Raw genomic sequence first — 20,926 nt, 5'->3', positions numbered from 1 at the left:
GGTCATTTGGTACAATATTTCTTAAAAGGCACTTACCTTGTGGAAGAGAAACACACTTCTCGTAGCAGATTGCCTGTTAAAATAAAACATTTCATTTATTGGCATTCCGTCAATAATAAAGGGGGTACATTGTTATACATAGCACACTTACAAGGCAACTTTAAAAACTTTTCCTGGTCTCATTTGTTTTCTTTTTTCCTAGAAATTAAAGTCATCTCCTTGGTTCTAATAATTAAACACCTCTCCGTTGAATGAATGAACACTGTAACCATAAAACCTACTAAGTTTCTTGTCTGAGAGCAAAACCAGAAATCACAGGGCATATTCTCCAGGTCATGGGTGCCGATTCCAGCGTATTCCACTCCCTGACTATAATGAGAAGCATATGAATTAATGTCTGCACCATAGGATTTAAGAGTTAGATGCCATAGAGATTTTCACTTCTGCTAAATTAGAACAAAATACCACCAGGTAGAAGTTATTCATATGAGATGAACTCTTTTCAAGTATTAGTTATTTGAGTTTCTTATATATTTTTTTCACTGAACTGCATTCAAGTCTGAGAGATTTTTATTTACTATCTCTCACAAACATCACTGCGAAGAGATGAAGTTATGGCTTCATACAATATGCAACAAAGAGTGAACTTGAAACAAACTGGCTTGACACAATATAATATCTTATACTAATCAGAGGTGAAGGAGTACCACACTGGGGCAGAGAAGGGGCGCCAGCAGCAGAAGAAACTCTTCTGCTCAGGCTTTCTTTCCAATAGGACCTGAACCAGTTTTCTCAGAACTGAAAGCCAAGAATATTAGGCAGTATGTCCTTAGGAATTCTGCTTGTTTGCACACGTAAGACTCCCAACATGCGTTTTTTCAAATTGTCTGTATATGTCACAAATGCTAATATTCTGGTGCATAGAGTTACAGAAAAATTCATTTTAACTGAGTTTCATTGTATCCTCAAAACCAGTAAGGTCCAAAGGCTGGCAAAATGAGTAACGTTTAGATACCAGCTTATCAACAGAAGTAACCCCGCTCCAAGAGCCCAGATTTCTCTCTTTCCTCTGGCCTGCTGTGCAGACATCGAGCCAAACCCCCCCCCCCCCACCCCGAAGCAAGTTGTGCCCTCTCAGCAAGGAAGGGCAAAACTGATTAAGAGTAAACAAAGCAAGTAAATAGTCACCTGTCCACAGAGATGATTTCTAGGTGTCTCTTTGCTGTGATATCATGGAAGCGTTCAGGACAAACCTTTTTTTTTCCCCTCAAGTCTTAGTCCTGTTAATTCTTGAAAATAAACAGTTTCCTTCCTCCCCCAACCACCCCTGCAGCTCATTTCCTCTCTCTCTTCTGCTGGCTAGCCCCTCAGCGTGCTAAGGAGACTGCACGATCGCCAGGCTGTCCACGTTCCTACACCCAATTCATTATCACACTGGGGCCAGAGTGAACTATTATTATTATTTTTTTAATATGAAGCACATATAATCAAGTGTCCACACTATTTAAATATTGTGATATTTTGTTACTGTTCATAGAATGGGTTTGAAATTCTATGACATGTGTTTCCAAGGCTTGTTTGGCCTGAACCTTGCTGACTTTTCAGGTCTAGTTTCTCAACACACCTTCCTCCCTCATGTACGGCAGACGTCAGCTTTGGTCCCCAAATTAGCCATGCTGTTTCTCGTCCTGGGGCCCGTTCCTTAGTGCACATGAAAGCTGAGAAAGCCATTTCATCCATGTAACTCTCGACCTGACTTCCAGATGTCAAACATTCGTTCCTCCAAGAGTCTTCCCTTGAGGTCTAACCTGGTTCCCTTCTGCAATCTAGTAACTGTTTTGCTCAGTTTTTTTCTTTTCAAGCACCTCGGAGAGATGTTTCAAGCCCTGCCTAGGTCCCCTAGGGATAGAGTGGACACATACTTATTGTCTAAACTGGGAGACTTTGAGACTGAAAGACGGCATTAAGTCAACAAGATGCCGGTACACGGTATGTGACCCAGGAACGGTCAAAGCACACCCGGGCATGTGGTCAAACACCCTGCGGCAAAGTTAGCGTTCACGTGGGTACCCATGAGTGTAAAGCTGCCCAACTTTAACTGAGGGGACAGTGTGCTAGCACTTGATGGGCTTCAAAAGCCAATGGCTACTCTCATTCCATGTTACACAAAGTTAAAGTGTGACATGGCCTCAGGGCTCTCTTCCTGTACTACATACACGGCCATAATAAAAAGTTTCCCAAACACCATAAAGCAAAATCAAAATAGGAAACAACGAACATGTAAGGTTTTCAACAGCTGGACTGTCGCCCACGTCACAGCCATCAATTAAATGCTCTGTGGGCTAATTTCGGGGCAGCCAGGAGCCACTATTTCTCAGCCTTGTTATCAGCTTCTCTCTCCCCACTGTCAACACATTCGCATCCATCAGCTCCTTTCCAGCGGGCAGAGGACGGCAGCCGCTGCTGTTACCCTCCCCCCGAAGGCACAGGGTGGTGTCGCTACGAAGGCAGTAGAAGGGAGGTAGACATACAGTCCTTCTAAGCTATTTCTGCCTGCGTGGTAAGCAGGTCAACATGAAATCCAGACAGAATTAACAGTGATGAACAGTGACAGAAGGAGAAGCTGTGAGTTTGTTTTCAAACATTTAAAGTTTGAGATTTTTGAAGTTCAGCAAAAAATGCAGTAGACCGGGCTGAACACTGTGATGCACAGCACTCTAGTTTCACAATTAAGGAAAGGACATCTAGGAGATATTTTCCGTCTCAAGGCCACGCAGCTATGATGAGATAGAAAAAAAATCTTATTTCCGTGTCCTTGATTCCAGATTCCATTTTCATTACAGAACTGGCCCTCCAACTTCGTACATTCATGCCTAAATATCACAATTGCTTCATCTGTTAACACAGTGATGGTACTCATCTCTTTGATTTTCTGAGACGGATATTGTGAAATTAAGATTCAGAAAATAAAAACAAAAATCTCTCAAGTAAGCATTTTGTTTCCAGGGTACAAGATGTTTTCAGAAATTTATTGGTAGGAAAGGACCTTTAAAAATAAACGGTTCTGCAGTGCTGCCCTAGCACTCCTCACTGACCCCACTGAAACAGGAGAGCAGGACTATGTCCATGTCTGCCTTGGCGAGGATGGTGGACACGGAGCACGAAAAGAGCCCAGGTGACCCTTAACACTGAATCGGCTACCTCGCAAGACATTCACTCCAAGTTTTTTTTTTCCCCATTTCTCTCTGTGTCAGGCTGGCCTCTAGTATAATGTATAATCTAGTATAATCTAGATTTTTATTTTTGCATTTCATGGTTGTTCTGTGAGTCTGTTGCTACTGAATATGTTTAATCTTAAGTCTTTCACGAAAATTGGTATGGTTCTTTGAGGTTATAAATAAATATGTTTTTCTTTATAGAAAGGACAATGAAAGGGCTTTTTGTTATCTTCTTATTCTTAAACTTTCTTTTTATTGAAGTATTTGGTTAATCGTCACTAAATATAAAAGATTATTTCAAGAGCATATCATGCAATGTCTATTTTGCTCTTTGCTAGAAATGGACTATTATGCTACAAGATAAATTGTTAGAGTAATTTATTTCCCCGGTTCTCACTCTCCCCATTCTAGTACACAGAGACATGCAAGCATCTCTACCTCAAGTTCTGCATTTTCATAGAGGGGAAAAGAATGTTTCATGCTATCAGAAAGCAGAAATATTATGTATCACTGAATTTAGCGAAGGGCTGAGACAGACATGTTTGATTATGTAGTGTATATGAAAATAAACCCACTTGCAGAACTTTAAAAAGTTGCATTTAGAAAGGATTTAGTTCCTTAAAGGTACAAAGCCCTTTAAAAAGTTAATTACATAGTATTTATCAAAAATAGATAGGGGTAAAGGGCATTGACTTGGGAGTCACACCCCCTGGGTGCAAGGGGGACCTCAATACCGATTACTGTGTGACCTTTGGCAAGGCACTTATCTCTCTCTGTCCCTATTTTTTGTAATAAAAAAGGACAAAATAACCACTATTGCATGGGGTTATCATGGAGATGGAATGTGTTAGTTTATGTAAAGCACTTGGAATACGGCTCGGCACATAACTGTACCTTAAAATATGTTAGCTTTTATAGCGATTTGAGTGAATCTATTGCTCTATTTTTTGGTATAGTAATCACGGAAGGCTATTTACTATGTAAGCTTAGGCTTTGCTAATTAGGAAATGCCATAATGCCTCAATTACCCTGAACTCGGCAGAAAATACACTAGCAAGAAAAAATGTGGGTAGCGTGTGCATGCATGCCGCTCAATAAATGTCAGCAAATCTAAAGCACGTTGGCTTTACAGAAAAACCTGAGCTTGGTTTAGGTTTGACCCTACACTAAAAGTGACAGAGATAAACATGAATCTTTACCCTGAAGCAACTTGTAACCTAGTTGGAAAGTAAATAGGAGTAAATACAGAAGTGTATAATGTAGTAGTATTTCTATGAGAAGATTACAAGAAGAAGTCATGTATTTTTGGCAGAAAGGCAAACTTCTGGAAAGAACTATGCTGTATCATCTTACGTGAATCATGTTGTGCTTTGGCAATCTTTTTATTCAATTCTAGAATTATGAGCTCTTACCTCTCTGATAAGCTTTAGTATCAGGCTTTGTAATGGTTAATGTTTTATTTCTAATTATTTGTATTGTTGAAAATCACCACTAATGTAACCAATATTTATCAAGTACCAACTAAATTAAAGCAGAGTAAGGACATTATGGAGTCTTTCTGTAAGGCACTGAAATGATAACAGGATAAACAAACCATAAAAAACCCACACGAGCCAAAGTTGGAGTCATGTGCTCTGATTTCAAACTATACTACACAGCTATAGTAATCAAAACAGTATGGTAATGTCATAAAAACAGACACATAGATCAATGAAACAGAATAGACAGCCCCGATACAAACCAATGCATATATGGTCAACTCCTTTACGATGAAGCAGCCAACACTATACAACAGGGAAATGACAATCTTTTCAATAAATAGTATTAAGAAAAACAGACAGCCACGTGCAAAGAATGAACCTGATACCATACATAAAATATACCCTAAAATGAATCAAAGACTTGAATGTATGACCTTAAATCATAAAACTCTTAGATGAAAGCATGGACGGCTCTTTCTCATAAGTCTTTAAGATTTTATCTTTGGATTTGACACCAAAAAAAAAGGCAGCAAAAGCAAAACATAAACAAGTAGAAATAAATCATACTAAAAACCTCTGTACATCGAAAGAAACCATCCACAACATGAAAAGACAACCAACTGAGTGGGAGAACATTTTTGGAAATAATGTACCTAATAAAGAGTTAATACACCAACGTATAAAGCACCTACACAACTCAACAGCAAAAGAGCAAACAATCCAATTAGAAAATGGGCAGAAACTCTGAATAGACATGTTTCCAAAAAATATACACAGATAGCCAACAGATAAATGAAAAGATCCTCAACAGTACTAATCACCAGAGAAATGCAAATTATATCCAAAATGAGATACAGCCTCACAGCTGCTAGAATAGGTAGTATCAAAAAGACAAGAAATAACAAGTGTTGGTGAGGATGTGGAGAAAAGAGAACTGTTGTGCTCTGTAGGTGGGAATGTAAATTGGTGCAGCCACTGTGAGCAATGGTATGAATGTTCTTTAAGAAACTTTTGAAGTAAAGATGCCATCCGATTGCTTAATTCCTGTTCTGGGTATTTATCTGAAGGAAAAAAAAACTGACTTGAAAAGATATCTACATGCCCATATTCACTGAAGCATTATTTATTACACAATAGCCAAGATATGGGAGCAACCTAAGCATCCATCTATGAATGAATGGATTAAAATGCACATGTACTCCAGAATTTTATTCAGCTATAATAAAGAGGGAAATCCTGGAATGTGAGACAAGAAGGGTGGCCAGTAGGGCATTATGCTAAGTGAAGTAAGTTCATCTGAGAAACACCATATGACTTCCCTTATATGTGGAATCCAAAAGAGAGTAACAAACTATAACCAAAAATAATTTTAAAATGACTGAGCTTGTGCATACACAGAACACACTGATGGTTGGCAGAAGTGAGAGGCAGAAGTGTGGGGCTGGGCAAAAGTGGGTGAAGGAGGTTAAAATTACAAATACATACATCATGGAAATATACAGCATGGTGACTATTGTTAATAACACTATTTTATATGTGAAAGTTGCTAAGAGAGTAGATCTGAAAAGTTTTCATCAGAAGGAAATAATTTGTAACCATGTATGCTGATGGGTGTTAATAAAACTTAGGAGTGGAGGTACCTCCAGGAGTCCCTGAGCTCCCGCCTGCTGGCTCCCAAACCATTGAATTATAAGGCTGCAGGAACCGTCTGATGTTTGGGCTGCATCTGGCCAAGACCAGGCTACGGGAAAGGGCCGAGTGCCCTGAGAGGGGTTGTCATGAGAACAGAAGGGGGCTTGACCCATAAACCGGTCTCCGAGCACAAAGTCAGAAAGGCATGCCACCCGGGACCCCACATATTTCTGACAGTGGAAACTTTCTCGTCTGTTGCCTGGGCCTTAGGTGCATTTGGGGAAGAGTTCCTCTGTGTGTAGGAACTGGACGGGCCAGGGTTCCACAAAGATGTAGTGTCCGTGTTCAGGAAGGAACAGAGACAGCCTTGCCGCTTTCCTCCCCAGACCACCGTGACCCACGTGCACACACAGCGCAGGGACAGTGGGAGGGGAAGGCCTTTGGTGACTGTGCCTAGAGATGGTGGCACTAGCAACCTAGCCAGCGGCGCTGGCAGCGAGTTCAGACCTCCCGGCCCCCTGAAAGGAACTGGCGGTCCAGATTCTCTGCTCCTTCCTGACTTATCCAAGTGTGACACTTGGGGTAAAGGAGCACATATAAGGAGGATGTGTACACGTCGTTGTGGGACACGGCTGCGGGGGGGGGGGGGGGGGCGTGCGTGAGAAAGCACAGAGGTTGAAGAAGTCAGCCACAAAGGAACTTAGAAGTTTTTCTCTCTCTCTTTCTCTCTCTCTCTCTCTCTCTCTCTCTCTCTCTCTATATATATATATATATATATATATATATGCTTCTTTTTTTCTGTCTCTCTCTCTCTCTCTATATATATATATATATGCTTTCTCTCTCTCTCTCTCTCTCTCTCTCTCTCTCTCTCTATATATATATATATATATATATATATATATATATATATATATATATATATATGCTTCTTTTTTTATATATATATATATATATATATATATATATAGTATATATATATATATATATTATATATATATATATATATATATATATATATATATATATATATATATATACTATATATATATTTATATATTAAATATATATATATATATATATATATATATAATATATATATATATATATATATATACTATATATATATATATATTATATATATATATATATAATGAATTAATAATGCTGATTTCCCTACATTTCCATCATTTCTAAATCTGAAGGCTCTTTAATTTTGGCAATCTGATGGGTAAAAAATGGTATCTCATTTTTGTTCTAATTTATATCTACTCTTTTCAAGGCAAACTTCTTTTATATATATATATATATATATATATATATATATATATATATATATATATACACACACACACACTTTTTTTCCTTTTCTAGAAATTGCCTATTCATAATCCTTGCTTATTTTTCTGATAGACTTTTAGTCTATTTCCTATTCAGTTGCAGAAAATCTTTCATATTTGTGACATTAATCTTTGTCATATTTCAAAAGACCATCTCATTTAACATGGATACATTTCTGCAAAGCACAATTCATCTGTTTCCGTGAATGACTGATGTGTACCTGGTACCACCTCCTGAAAGAATGAAAACTTACACGCCTCCCTTGCGAAAACTTTGGAACGCAGCCCCCAGAAAAGACTGATGTTCCTGTTAGTAAATCAAGTGGGGGTCTGAATTATTAAGATGTGGGTTATTAACATGATCATTTTTTAGCAGAGCATTGGTTAAAAAAAAATACCACACTAGCTGCTTTAGGATAAGGATCGAGCTCATCATTTTTCTGATTTCAAAGACTCTTGAATCTTTCTAAACTGCCATAACGAGTTTCCTCATTTAAGGTAGATTTCCCAAACAAAACGTTTTCCCGGGAGTGCTACAGTGTATGAAGGGGGAAAAAAGTCTGAGCCAAATACCTTTGGAAATGATTTTGTATAAAGTGTTTCTATTGAAGGATTTCACAGACACTCTTAAATGCTAACATTTATTATAAAACTCAAAGTAACACTTGAATGGGCAGAATTCCCTGAATTATTGGACTACAGCCCTTCAGGATTTCTTCCTGAAACTGTATCACAAGAGCTGGTACTTCGGAAATGGAAAACTTTACAAAGGCAGACAAGAAAATATCTACATGCTCCCTTGCAAATTAAGGACTTTTCTTGTGTATTTACCTTAGCGCTGCCATCTTGGCACCAAAAGCCCCTGAGAGACAACAGCAGGCATAAAATTTCCAGTGAAAAATTGTGGACAAGATTCACTAAGTTCAACATGCTTTGAGTTGGAAGAACGTGAATGTAGTTGGAAGTTGTAGGGCGATTGTGTGGTGTGCATGTGGTGTATGTGTGTGTACCATTATCTCCATGATTATGAAAAGGGATCGCTCTTTTAACTCAAACAATATATGAAGTGATGTGTACAGAAAGATGCTAATGTATTGAGCAGCCTAAATAGGTAGAGCTGAAACAGAATTATAATCTTTTAAAATATGTGTAGTATTACTTTGCTTATATTCCTGATGGATTTGATTGTCTTTTAAAAATCTGTAAGCCTTTTATTTTTCCAAATTTATTTGCTGTCATTTTCAGGACCTATCCCGAATTCATGTGTTGTTTCTAAATATAATTATAAAAGTTAGTTTAATTTATAAAAAATTGATATTTATGTAGAGATGAGGTAAAGTCCTAAGGCCCTAGTGTGATTGAGAGAATTACCCCAAATCGCCCATGAGGACATGACTTGTTCATTGCCCATTTAAGTAGCAGTTTTCATTGATAAGATGTAAGTGAATCACAGATATTTGTTTACTTCTGGTTACCTAGGCCTGCCGTTTTACCTGTAGCTTTTAGTAATTGCCGGTCCCTTCAGTCTCCTCCAAATAAGCAGGATTATGCATTGCCTACTCCAGTTATTGCCAGCATCTCAGGAACTGAAGTTAATTCTTTCACAAAAGCATTTCCAATGAATAATGCTGAAACCTGAATTTTTCTTTCTTTTTTTTTCCCCCCATTGGAAATGCCTCAAGTAGTTGGCTCCTTTCCAATCGGCTGCTTTGTGACTGGGAATATGACAACATGTCGGGGACTCACAGGTGCCAGAATGTGACGAGCAGAGCAAATCTGTGTTCCAGATACGATAAGGTGAGGAGAGCAGAAGTCTCGGCCCCAGGTGATTTCCATGAAGACACCTACATATGGGGGGCTCCCTATCTCTGCCGCGCAGCCGCCACCTCTAATAACCTGAGCAGGAGAGGAAAGCATCGAAAAGTGCAAATGGATGGAAAATAAAACTGGGTTGCATAGTAACATCTTAAGCAGATTTCAGAGCTCCATGTTGGAAAAGCATAAACTCCAGCCTTGAAGACTGTTTTTTTGTCATATTGAACATGTGTTGGGCTAGACTGAGAAACATGTATCAAAAACGTGGATGCTTGAAAAAATTTCTTTTCCAACCCACCAGCCTCGTAAACAATGTAATATGAAGTGAAGTAACAACTCGTTTCTGATTTTTATCAGGACAGTTAGAACCTTATTTTAAAGGCACACGTGCTACAGAGATTAGGGGCTATTGTTACATCATGAGAACAGCAAACAGAGATTGTGAACTTCATCTTGGAAAGATCAGCTGTACCTTCATATCAAGCACTCTTCAGTCCTGAACGACAGCATTCAGGAATAACAGAATCACAAAATACACAGGACTCTGTTAGACAAATACATTTACATACTTCCATTCATACATTCTGATCTCTGCCAAACCCGGCCGGCTGTGTAACTCCTGTGAGCTCTCTGATGGCCAGCGTTTACACCCGGTCTGTTTTCTGTCAGATCCAAAGAGGTTGTTATTAGACATAATGGACTACAGATGAATATCCGTTTTACCTGGGTGATGAAAGTAAAGGTATGTTTATGTTGAACTGCATATCAAACAATGTTAAAAATTATTTGTAAATAAAAAGGTATTGTTACAATTAATTTATAGATTACTGACACCATTTGAATTTGTCTACACACTTGAAACAACAGTGGTGTTTTAAAAAGTTATTCAGTGCAGGAGAAAGAACTTTACCATAGATGTTTTCCTGGTTGGTTTTTAAGAAATGTTCCATGTCAGTTTTTATGGTGGGCTACAGATTGAGAAGTTTTTTAGAGATGACAAGCTTTCTGAGAGAAAGGGCCACGTGTACTCACCATTGTATTCTAAGACTTAGTGCCATGCCAAATATGCAGTACATGTTTAATAAGGGTTTGTGGAATGAATTAATGAATAAATAAATAATAGAAGCCAGCCCTGACCAGTGTGGCTTGGTTGGTTGGGCACCATCCCACAAAGCAAAATTTGCCTGGGTTGTGGGTTCAGTTCTTGGTCCGGGCTCATAGGAGAGGCAAGTGATTGATGTTTCTCTCTTCCTTCGATGTTTCTCTCCCTCTCCTCCCTCCCTTCCCCTCTCTCTAAAGATAACTAAAATATTTTTAAAAACTCTTAAATAAGAGAAGCCAATTTAAAAAAAGATATAGGGCCTCATCAAACAATTGTGCAAAATATTCAACTTCAGCAATTAATTAAACATATAAACTACCATATGCCTAATTATATAAATTAACTTAAAAATTGGAAATATTTAGAAATAAATTCCTCCAAATATTTCTTCATCATTTTTTTCTCTTCTTAGGGTGGCACACAGGGGTAAAAGACCCCTTTACCACATAGAAACTATATTTCCAAATGCAGTTTGAAAAAGACTTCAATTTGAAAATACAGTGTTACTTATTCACAGCAATTCTACGAAGAAAGGCTTGTTCACCACCCAGCCATATTTCTTCTCAGCCAGTATGGTACCCAGACCTGAGACTAGGGTCGTGTGATTCTCACAGTAAGATGTTCAATTAAACATTCCTGCACATTCCATGTGTCTGATGGCATAGTTATTGTTTACGATACTCAAAGCACACGCCAAGTTCTGTACATGTAGAATCTCATTAAAGTAAGCGCCGTTATTTTCCTCACTACACAAACAAGAAAATGTAGACTCAGGGAGGTAAGGAAGTCACCCAAGGTCAAGTACTAAGAAAATGGGGGAACAGGGCTGGTAATGAACAGGCAGAACTAACACAAATCAATCAGTGTTTCTCACCAACACGGTAGAAGAACCATTATAAAGGAGCATACTAGAAATCAAAAGAAGAGAAACATGTAGAGAGAAACCAAGAAAGATAAAGACTAAAAGAGTATTTGTTGGGTTTCTAGATTAGGAGTAAAAAAACAGTTTCCAAGTAGCATTTGAAAGAAGCCAAGTAGGAGTGTGCTGAGAAATTAATAAAACATTACAAGGTAGAGATCACAGTTGAACTAGCATCCTAAGAAAGGAAGGCGATAAACTGTTTGCATGTTGAGGGGGAAAGGAGAAATAGAGTTGATAGCAGGAAGAATGACCTAGCTTTAATTTTAGCTTGGGAGGGAACACTCACTGGCCTGTGAGAGATGGATTTAGGAAACAGGGGCTTCCTAGGGTTGGGGGGAGGGAGCAGACCCAACCGAAGGCCCACTATCAACTCAAAATGAATACGGATGCCAAGTAGATCTTCATAGTGTTTTCATATTAAAATATCTGTATCATCTATATTCATTCCATAATAGTTGTCTCTAGTCATTGCATACATAAGTGTTTATTACAAAACACAAGACGGCTAAGATTTAGAGACAATTTACCTAGTCCTGCGCAGTGAACACACACTGTTCTGGCAGTGGGGCCCGAGATGAGAGACTCAGACCTGGTCTCAGAACCTCAGGTCTGGCAGACCAGATGGGTAGGGTTTGCTTCAGTCTGGGGTGAACTCGGTGCTCTTTCTAATAATGTGATCAAAATTTTAATACCAAAAATAGAATTAAGTCAGCTAATTCTAGATACGCACAAACCTGTAAAAGCAATTAATCTTCCTAGATCACAATGAAGGGACCAAAATATTCCAGGTAACACAGAATCCTGGAAAAGGCTTGCTCCTTGTTTGTTTAGGTCACGGTATTGATTGTTCTATGATCTGTATCACCACATAAGACACAAACTTATAATATTAATATGACTTAATAATTTAATATAGCAAAGGGATATCATTAATATGTGAAGCCATTCCTATTTAACATCCCAATAGACGTTATTATGCTGAAGTGTCCCAAAGGATAAAAGGACAATACAGTTGGGAAAGGAAGTCTATATCCAAAATCATACTTCACCAGCACCTCTCATTTGATTGACTTGGCAGTATAATTACTTTGCAAGTAAATAAAAAGGTTGATTTCTCTCTCTTCCTTCCCCTCCCTCCATCCATCTCTCTCTCTTTCTCTGTACTCGGTCTTCTCCACCATTTTCCCATAAAAGCATGTGTAACTTAAATAAATCTAAAAAAAAAGTTGGAAATATTGAAAACCTTTGTACACTGCTTAATAGTAAAAACCGCTCCCAAGGGGTCCTTCTGTTAAATTTCACCTCTGGCTACTTTTACACAAACGAATATTAAAATCGTCACAATGAGCAAATGCACAGAGGTCGAGACCAGTGCCCTGTACTAGAGAATAATCAGGGTGCTCACAGTGGCACTGGACTAGACTCTCTTTGAGTACCAGTCTAGGAATTTTGTACTTTATTCAAAACCAGTAGGAGACCACGGAAGCTTTCTGAGCTAGGGGGACCATGGCTGATGTGAAGTGTTAGAAAAAAAAAAAGTCTAACAGCCATGTTTCGATCCTTCAGGAAAAGGCACTCCAGGAGCTGGGTTCCACTTAAGAAGCTCGTTAAGTTGTGCAGAAAACAGTGCACGTCTATTGTGATGCATCAAATTTAGATTTAAGGTTTTTATATTGTTTCAAAAATTCATCATTTTAAAATTCTGCCTAACATCACAGGCCATGATATGAGGTATTAATGATGCTTCATATGTCTTGTCGCTGTCTGAATTAAAGATGTTTTAAGGAGTAATATTGTGGAAAAATATTTTGAACAAAAATATGCTTTAGAGGGAGAAAGGAGAGGCACAGAGAGAGAGAGAAGAAGCAAGAGGAATGGAGAGAGGAAACGGAGGGAGGGAGGGAGAGAGACTGTCAGAATCCTGTGAAACTTGTCTACCACACTGAGAAATTATCCTCTAGTGAATCGCCTTCAGGCTGCCTTTTCAGAAATTATATTCTAGTAGCGGTCAATATTTCAACCTGAAGGGTGATATTTCTCTCCATAAATGTGATTCCCAGTCAACGTTTCTTTCTTACACATAATACGATCTAAGTATTTCACAGTTAAAAAACAAGCTGGGTTCCAATGTCTCATTAATGCATAGTCTCTTTAAACATCGGTCTCCTAAGGTGCGTGCTGGGACTCAGCTGTTGGAGCTAAGTGTGTCACCAACTTGTCGCTCCTTCCTCTAGACAATTTCAACAAATAAACAGTGAAGCCATTCTTTACAGTTGTCACACCCACCCCTATTCCCCTTCAGAAAGGAGAATGTGCTAGTTACTTGTGGAAGGGGACAGGATGGGGCTACTCCTACAAGTCAGAATATGCTGTACAGTGAAGATGATCGAATACAGGCAGATGATCAAGATGCAAAGGATTAAGTTGAGGTTCATTCTAAGTACATCTTTAATGACTATTTCTTGAGATCCTATCCCTAATGTTTTAAAAAACTATATACTCATTTTTCCCTATATGGCATTTCGAACTGGCTCCAGCTGGATTCTAGCACTGGAATCGCTGGAGAAGATGGGAATCGGAGAGTGGTCCATTCTCACCCCTCTAATTCACTTGTTCAACTCCCGAGCAGTCTCTTATTCAACAGGCTCCCATCACTGATTCTCTGCTACAGGAAACGTCATGTGAGTCTTCATTCTGTACTTTTCATCTAAGCCCTCTGCACATTACTACAAAGCTTTTAACTTGTTGGTATTGCTTTGAAATCGAACTTTGTCTATTACTGAATTCATGAAGGTCCTCGGCAAACAGCTTCCTGCTCATCACGGACCATTAATCACTGGGCTTCCCGATGTCTAGAAACTTCAGCTCACTGGCAACTGCCCCCTTTTGATCAACACCTAAGTCCAGGACTCCACTTTGCGAGCCTCCTTTTGCGGATTCTCTTTCTTTTGCTTCTTTCTTCCTTTCCAGTTTAACAGCGGGATCCTTCACCCCAAACAACTGCAAGAACTTTCTAGCTATCTTCTGGGCTTCCCTGCCCATCCGGCCTGCTCGCTGCCACACCTTGAGCCTCCTGAGAGTGCTACGTTTATCACGACTGGCCTGCTCTAGAACCTAACGCCACTGCCTTTGTCCCTGCCTAGTTGTCACCGGCACCCATGAAGGATCTTACTTGAGAAGAGATCTGTTTGAATCCACAATGTTAAATGCTCTATGAATTACAATATGTTGTTGTGGTTGTTGTTTTGAGTTAAGGTTTATTGTATCTCTTCCATTACCATTCAGTCCCCTGTACCCCCACTCCCTTTGGGGTCAAATAGAAAAGTAATACTAATGGGCATTTCCTATATATATGCTGTCCCATTTCCCTGCCAGATGTGAACTTCTGGAGGAAGGGATTTTGCCTACTAACCCTCAATTTCAAGAACACAATCTAAGACCTCCCTAGCAACCAAACATCGTTGATCTGAACTAGTTATACTTTCTGGTTTAGGGTACAGAAAACCTCTTTCAACAGGCAGAGGTATAATACCCCATAGGTAAAAGATAGTATAATTTAAGTAATATTTGATAAAAGCATATTTCAAAAGACTGGATTCAAAGAATACCAAACACTGCATTTGGAAGGGAGGTGACTGTCTTTTTTTCCATGAAACAGGAAGATAATTCCTTATTTTTAAACTCTAAATATAAAAAAATCATTATATATTTTTTTAATTTACAAGAAAAAGGACACACAAGCTCTCTAATGCTGAACACATCTGATGTGATAAAAAGTATGTTTCACTGCCTAATTCAACTGTGTATCATTTATCTCTGTGCTCAGAGCTCCCAAGGAGGGCTTAGCGCAGTAGCAACAATCATGTTACTGATGTGTATTAGTGATCGCTCTGGGCCAGACACTGTCCCAAGCAGTTACACATACTTACCAGTGTGTTCCTCACAATAACAATTCATGGTAGGTGTTACTAACCTTCTTAAACAGTCACATTAACTGAAAAGCAGAGAAGTTCAGCAATTTTTCCAAAATTACAGAGATCATAAGTTTGGCCTCAGGCTTTGATATCAGGCAACCTCTATTGAGAACTGATCTTTCTACCACCAGACCATGTTGCCAAACTTGGAAAAAAAAGCAAAGGCATAAATGAGGGAATTAAGCCATCATTCTCTTCTCTTAAAATTTTAATGTGACTTTGGTTTCTCTACAATTTCTACAAGAAAACAGTTGATTCAGTATCAACAATTAGAACTGGCCAACAAGAAAAGACAAAAATGAAATTCTAAAGTGAGCATAACCAGGGGCTAACTAACTACATGAATTGAGAGCTGGCAAAAGTGTGGGGTCTCTCCCAGCCAGGTAAACACAACTCAATGATACAGCTTTACACATAATTTATAGCAAATTCTTCCAAACTTTTCTCTCATTTCCTTTCGTTGTTCAGTAAATATGTTGTAACCAGAAGTAAAAATAAATGCTATAAGTACAACATAGGTTGTAAGCAAAGATTATCTTGATTGTATGGTTATGTCTAATGAGGTTGGGTAGTAATTCAACAGTATTATTTATTCTTGTCACACTTTAAATATAGAGTTTTCAACTCATTGAATTTTCAACAAAATATGCATCCTTATTGCTCACTAGACAGCTCCACTTGACTTTCCTACTGACACCTCTTTTTCCAGCATTTCCACAAGGGAATTAATCCTTTTCTCACCAAGCCCCTCCTCCTCCTCTATGGCAGTGTCTAAAAACAGCATCGACTTCCAAAGGGACAGTCTTGCCGGAAACTTGGAACTCCCCCGAGATGTGCCTCTACCCCTTCACCTGCCAGTTGTTAGCAGCCGAGTCCTCAATTCCACCTGTTAAGCAGATGTCACTGTCATCCCTCCTGCACCTTCCGCCTTCCTCCTGGATCACACCTGTCACCACCCCTCCCACCGCCAACCAGCCTCTTAGCAGGCATATCCTGCTCCAGTCCTGGCTTCCCGCCAACACTTCTCCAAGCTGAGCTGTCCATCACCACAGATGAACTTTTCAATTTCAAATCTGATCATGCCCGGCCCCCTGTATAGTCTTCAGTGATTTTCCACTCTCACAAAATAAAGGGTAAACTCTTTAACATAATGTGCAATGCCAAATGCCGTCCACTCCACTTTCCCTTTTCACTGCTAACCAAGCATCTATTCTGCCCCAAACTTATACACTCTTCTCTAGTCATTCTGAAGTTTGGAAAGCACAATGGGTACCCTGCATGCCCCCTGTGTGTATGCCCGACGTTTCATCCAACTACCCCACCTGGCTCCCACTCACTCTTTACAATACACCTGCTGTCTGGACCTTTCTTGAACCTTCCATTCCACTGCCTTTGTGCCTCCTCCCAGCTGACGCTGGAGGCTTTATTCTATGGCAGACAGTGCTAACTTTGACACAGGCCTCGCTGATTTGTTTTTTGTCTGTTTTTTCCTTTTCGTGAAAGAGATGGTAACATATTCATCTTTGCATCTCCAATGCCTAGTATGGTACCTGGTATACGATAGATGTTCAGTAATTGTATGTTTAATGAAAGTCAACATTATAAAGAAATGTGTACTACCATTGTTTTCCTTTCCCTTTGCTATGTTTAAAAAAATAAAATAAACCTTTATATTGCATAATTAGCACACTCATTAATTCTTTGAATTCTTAAAGAGATATACTTATTTGAATAAAAATCAATCAAAGTATATGATTAATGTTGGATAAGTTAAAATACTACGTTGAAATAGTAGCTTACCTCTAATAAGCTAAAAAAATAATAAAGTAGAATATCCTCTTTCAGTTGAAATAAAATTGTACCGTCTGCTCCCTTAACAGAATTCTCAAATAATTCATTCATAAACTAATCTCAAAAGAAAAGACTTTGTCCTGGTTTGCAAATGTTTGAAACAGCATGCATTCATATGTTTTAAAGCTTGTCTGCAGAGGTCAGAGGGTTCTTGGGAAATGTCAAATCTTCTTCCTGTGCAGTGTGACACTTCGCTCAGATGGCAGTTCCCGAGTTAGCCTGGCCTGGATTTAAATTTTAATTCTCTGTGACTTCCTACCTGCAATCTGGGTGAAAGCTCCTTAACCTCGCTAAGCTTGGTCGGTTGGCTCGTTTTTTGCTATAAAATAGGATCCACCACCGTCTCTCCTTGTCAGGTGGTTTGTAGACTGAGATCAGATAAAGACGTAAACAAAACGAGATGCTCTGCCAGACGAAATAAAGGCTCTGTAAGTGATACCTTTTGTGCGTTTTATTATAACTTTAATGTTATATTGAAAATTGACAGCCCTTTGGAACATAGCCCACCAAGTTGTGCTTGATCCATAGCCCACGTGTGGCTGGCAGCACTCCTGAGCTGCAGCGTGATCAGCCTCGTCTTAGGAGGCAGGGGAGTATTTACAGCATCTGGCTCTTCAGAACCAGCTGGCCTGTCTCATAAACCCCACTGCCTGTTGTCCAAATTTCCCAAGTCAGCACGAAACTCACAGGGGACTCAAGGAGAAGACACTGCTGGCACTGAACAAACAATAGTTTATGATTCTACAGGGTTGCAAGCTATTGCCTTTCTCATGATGGCAAGCCCTTGATTTAACAATAACTGCTTTTGCCTCAATTACTCTATCAAGACATTCAGAGACCAGTTCTGTAGTTAATGCTGGTGTACGAGCATATGGTTAGCAGTGCCTGCACAAGGAATGAATTGACTTAGTTGGGGGATAAGGACATGCAAATAGCCTGGATAAAGTCCAGAATGAGATAATGATGCGGACTGCCAGCCAGGCACATTGCGACTAGCATCTCACATACTCTTGATTCCCAATAGCTGGTGCCAGAGCCAACGATAAGTACTAAAAGAACACAGAGTAGAAGAGGGAAGATGATTTGTTATTCTACAACTCTTGACACAGCTCTCACGGTCTCTATCACATTTCTCCTTCTATTCAACTATTTGTGCAATGATTTTATCAACTTCCTTGGTGATGAATTCCATAAAAGCAGGTTTTATGTCCAATGTGGTGATGTATGTGAGGTCTTATTTTTCTATTTACTGGAAGAATTCTTACAGAATGAGGAAGATAAGTCAAAAACTAGTACAATGCCCACATTTAAAACACATCTTAAAATAGAATGTTAAATTCTGATCTACGCATATTAGACAATGATCAAAATAAGTATGAAGGTTAGCTACAACAGATGAACCCATTTCCATAATAAAAAAAGACTATTATAATTTGTTTCTTATATTTAAGTAAGCAGAAGAAGAGGTTAACGGTCATGTTCTGGGGCAATTATCACTAGTTTTCAGTATTTAATCAGAGTAAGGAGGCACAGTCCCTTGAGGGGATTTGTAACTGAGCATGTCCCCAAGACTCCATCCAAGACACTAGAAGGGATATGGTTTGATCAAAATGAGATAAAATAGGAAGTAAAATAGGAGACAAGAGAGAAAGTTATCTGCAAAGAACTTACTGCAGCTGATGAGCTTGTGTGAAAAACTCCATGGATCAGATACCTGTGGTTTTTTGTTTTGTTTTGTTTTGGCTTATTTGCTTTTTTGTTTGTTTGTGTTTTGGTATCACTGACTAACTAGACATTTCTAGGGAAGAAAAGAGAGGAGTGAAAAGTATGATAAATGTAACGAAGTCTATGAAATCCCTAAAGACTAACTGGCTTTATAATCTAAATCAAATCACAAGGTCCACACTCAATGGAGAATTCAATTAGGCAAGATCAATTATAACAACTGTGTATTTCCATCAGGTTAAAAAAAGAGGGACAGAAGGATATTGCATCTATATTACTTGTAACTAGAATTAATTTATATTTTGTGACAAGATGCCTGGGAACAGTAAAAAACTGACAACAGTTAAGAATTAATTTGGGAGTTCCTAATAGACATTTATCCATATAAAAATATAGAGCTAAATTATAATTAATTCTTTCAGCTTAGGACAGCTACTTATGAGAGTTGGCAAATTGTTTGGCTTGGTTAATCATCTTCTTATGCTTTGCTGAAAAATTTAATGGGAATTACATCTTTTTAATAGGCAGAAAAGTGTCTTTCACTTTATTTCTTGTCTTCTATATAAGTAACGATCTCTAATATATAGAAAACCCTGAAGACTCCACAGAAAACCTATTAGAAGCAATAAACAAGCCCAGTAATGTTGCAGGATACAAAACCAATGTGCAAAAACACACTGCATTCCTATATACTAACAATAAAATTTTGGAAAAAGAAAAGAAAATAATTACTTTCATAATTGCAACAAAAAGAATAAAACACCTAGGAATAAACTTAACAAAAGATGTGAAGGACCTATATACTGAAAACTACAAAGCATTCTACAAAGAGATTGAAAAAGATACAATAAAATGGAAAGATATTTTGTGTTCATGGGTTGGAAGAATCAACATAGTTAAAATGGCCATATTACCCAAAGCAATAATAGAGATTTAATGCAATAACTATCAAAATTCCAATGTTATATTTTAAAGTAATAGCATAAAATTATCATATTTGTATGGAAATACAAAAAACCCCAAATAACAAAAGCAATCCTGGGAAAAAAGAACAAATCCAGAAGTATCACACTACCTGATTTCAAACTATACTACAAAGTGACGATAATCAAAACAGCATGGTGGGCAGGGGAGAGTGGTGGCGGGAAAATGGGGACAACTGTACTTGAACAACTATAAAAAATACAAACAAAAAACCCCCAGCATGGTATTGGTAGAAAAACACACACACAGACCAATGGAACAAAATTGAGACTCCTGAAATAAAACCACATAGTTGTGGGCATATAACTTTTGACAAAAGAGCCAAAAATACACAATGGAGAAAAGAAAGCCTCTTTAATAAATGGTCCTGGGAAAATGGTAAAGTCACATGCAAAAGAATGAAACTAGACTACAGTTTGCCCAGTGTATAAAAAATTAATTCCAAATGGATCAAAGACCTAAATGTAAGATCTGAAACAAATTACATAGAAGCAAACCTAGGTACTAAACCCATGGACCTCTGTCTTAGAGAAGATTGTATGAATTTGACCCCAAAGTCAAGAGAAGTAAACGCAAAAATCAATGAATGGGACTATATCAAACTAAAAAGCTTCTGCACAGCAAAAGAAACGGACAACAAAGCAAAAAGGAAACCAGCCCCATTGGAGAAAATACTTGCAAACAACAGCTCCAACAAGGGATTAATATCCAATATGCATACAAAAACTCAGACAACTCAACCCCAAACAGTCCAATTAAAAAATGGGCAAAGGGCCTGAACAGACACTTCTATCAAGAAAACATAAATGGATAACTGATATATGCGCAGATAATCAACTTCACTAGCTATCGGGGAAACATAAATCAAAATTACAAAGACAT

The sequence above is a fragment of the Desmodus rotundus genome, chromosome 13 (assembly GCF_022682495.2).
Source record: "Desmodus rotundus isolate HL8 chromosome 13, HLdesRot8A.1, whole genome shotgun sequence".
Classification (NCBI taxonomy): domain Eukaryota; kingdom Metazoa; phylum Chordata; class Mammalia; order Chiroptera; family Phyllostomidae; genus Desmodus; species Desmodus rotundus.
Note: the sequence above shows the minus strand (reverse complement) of the source record.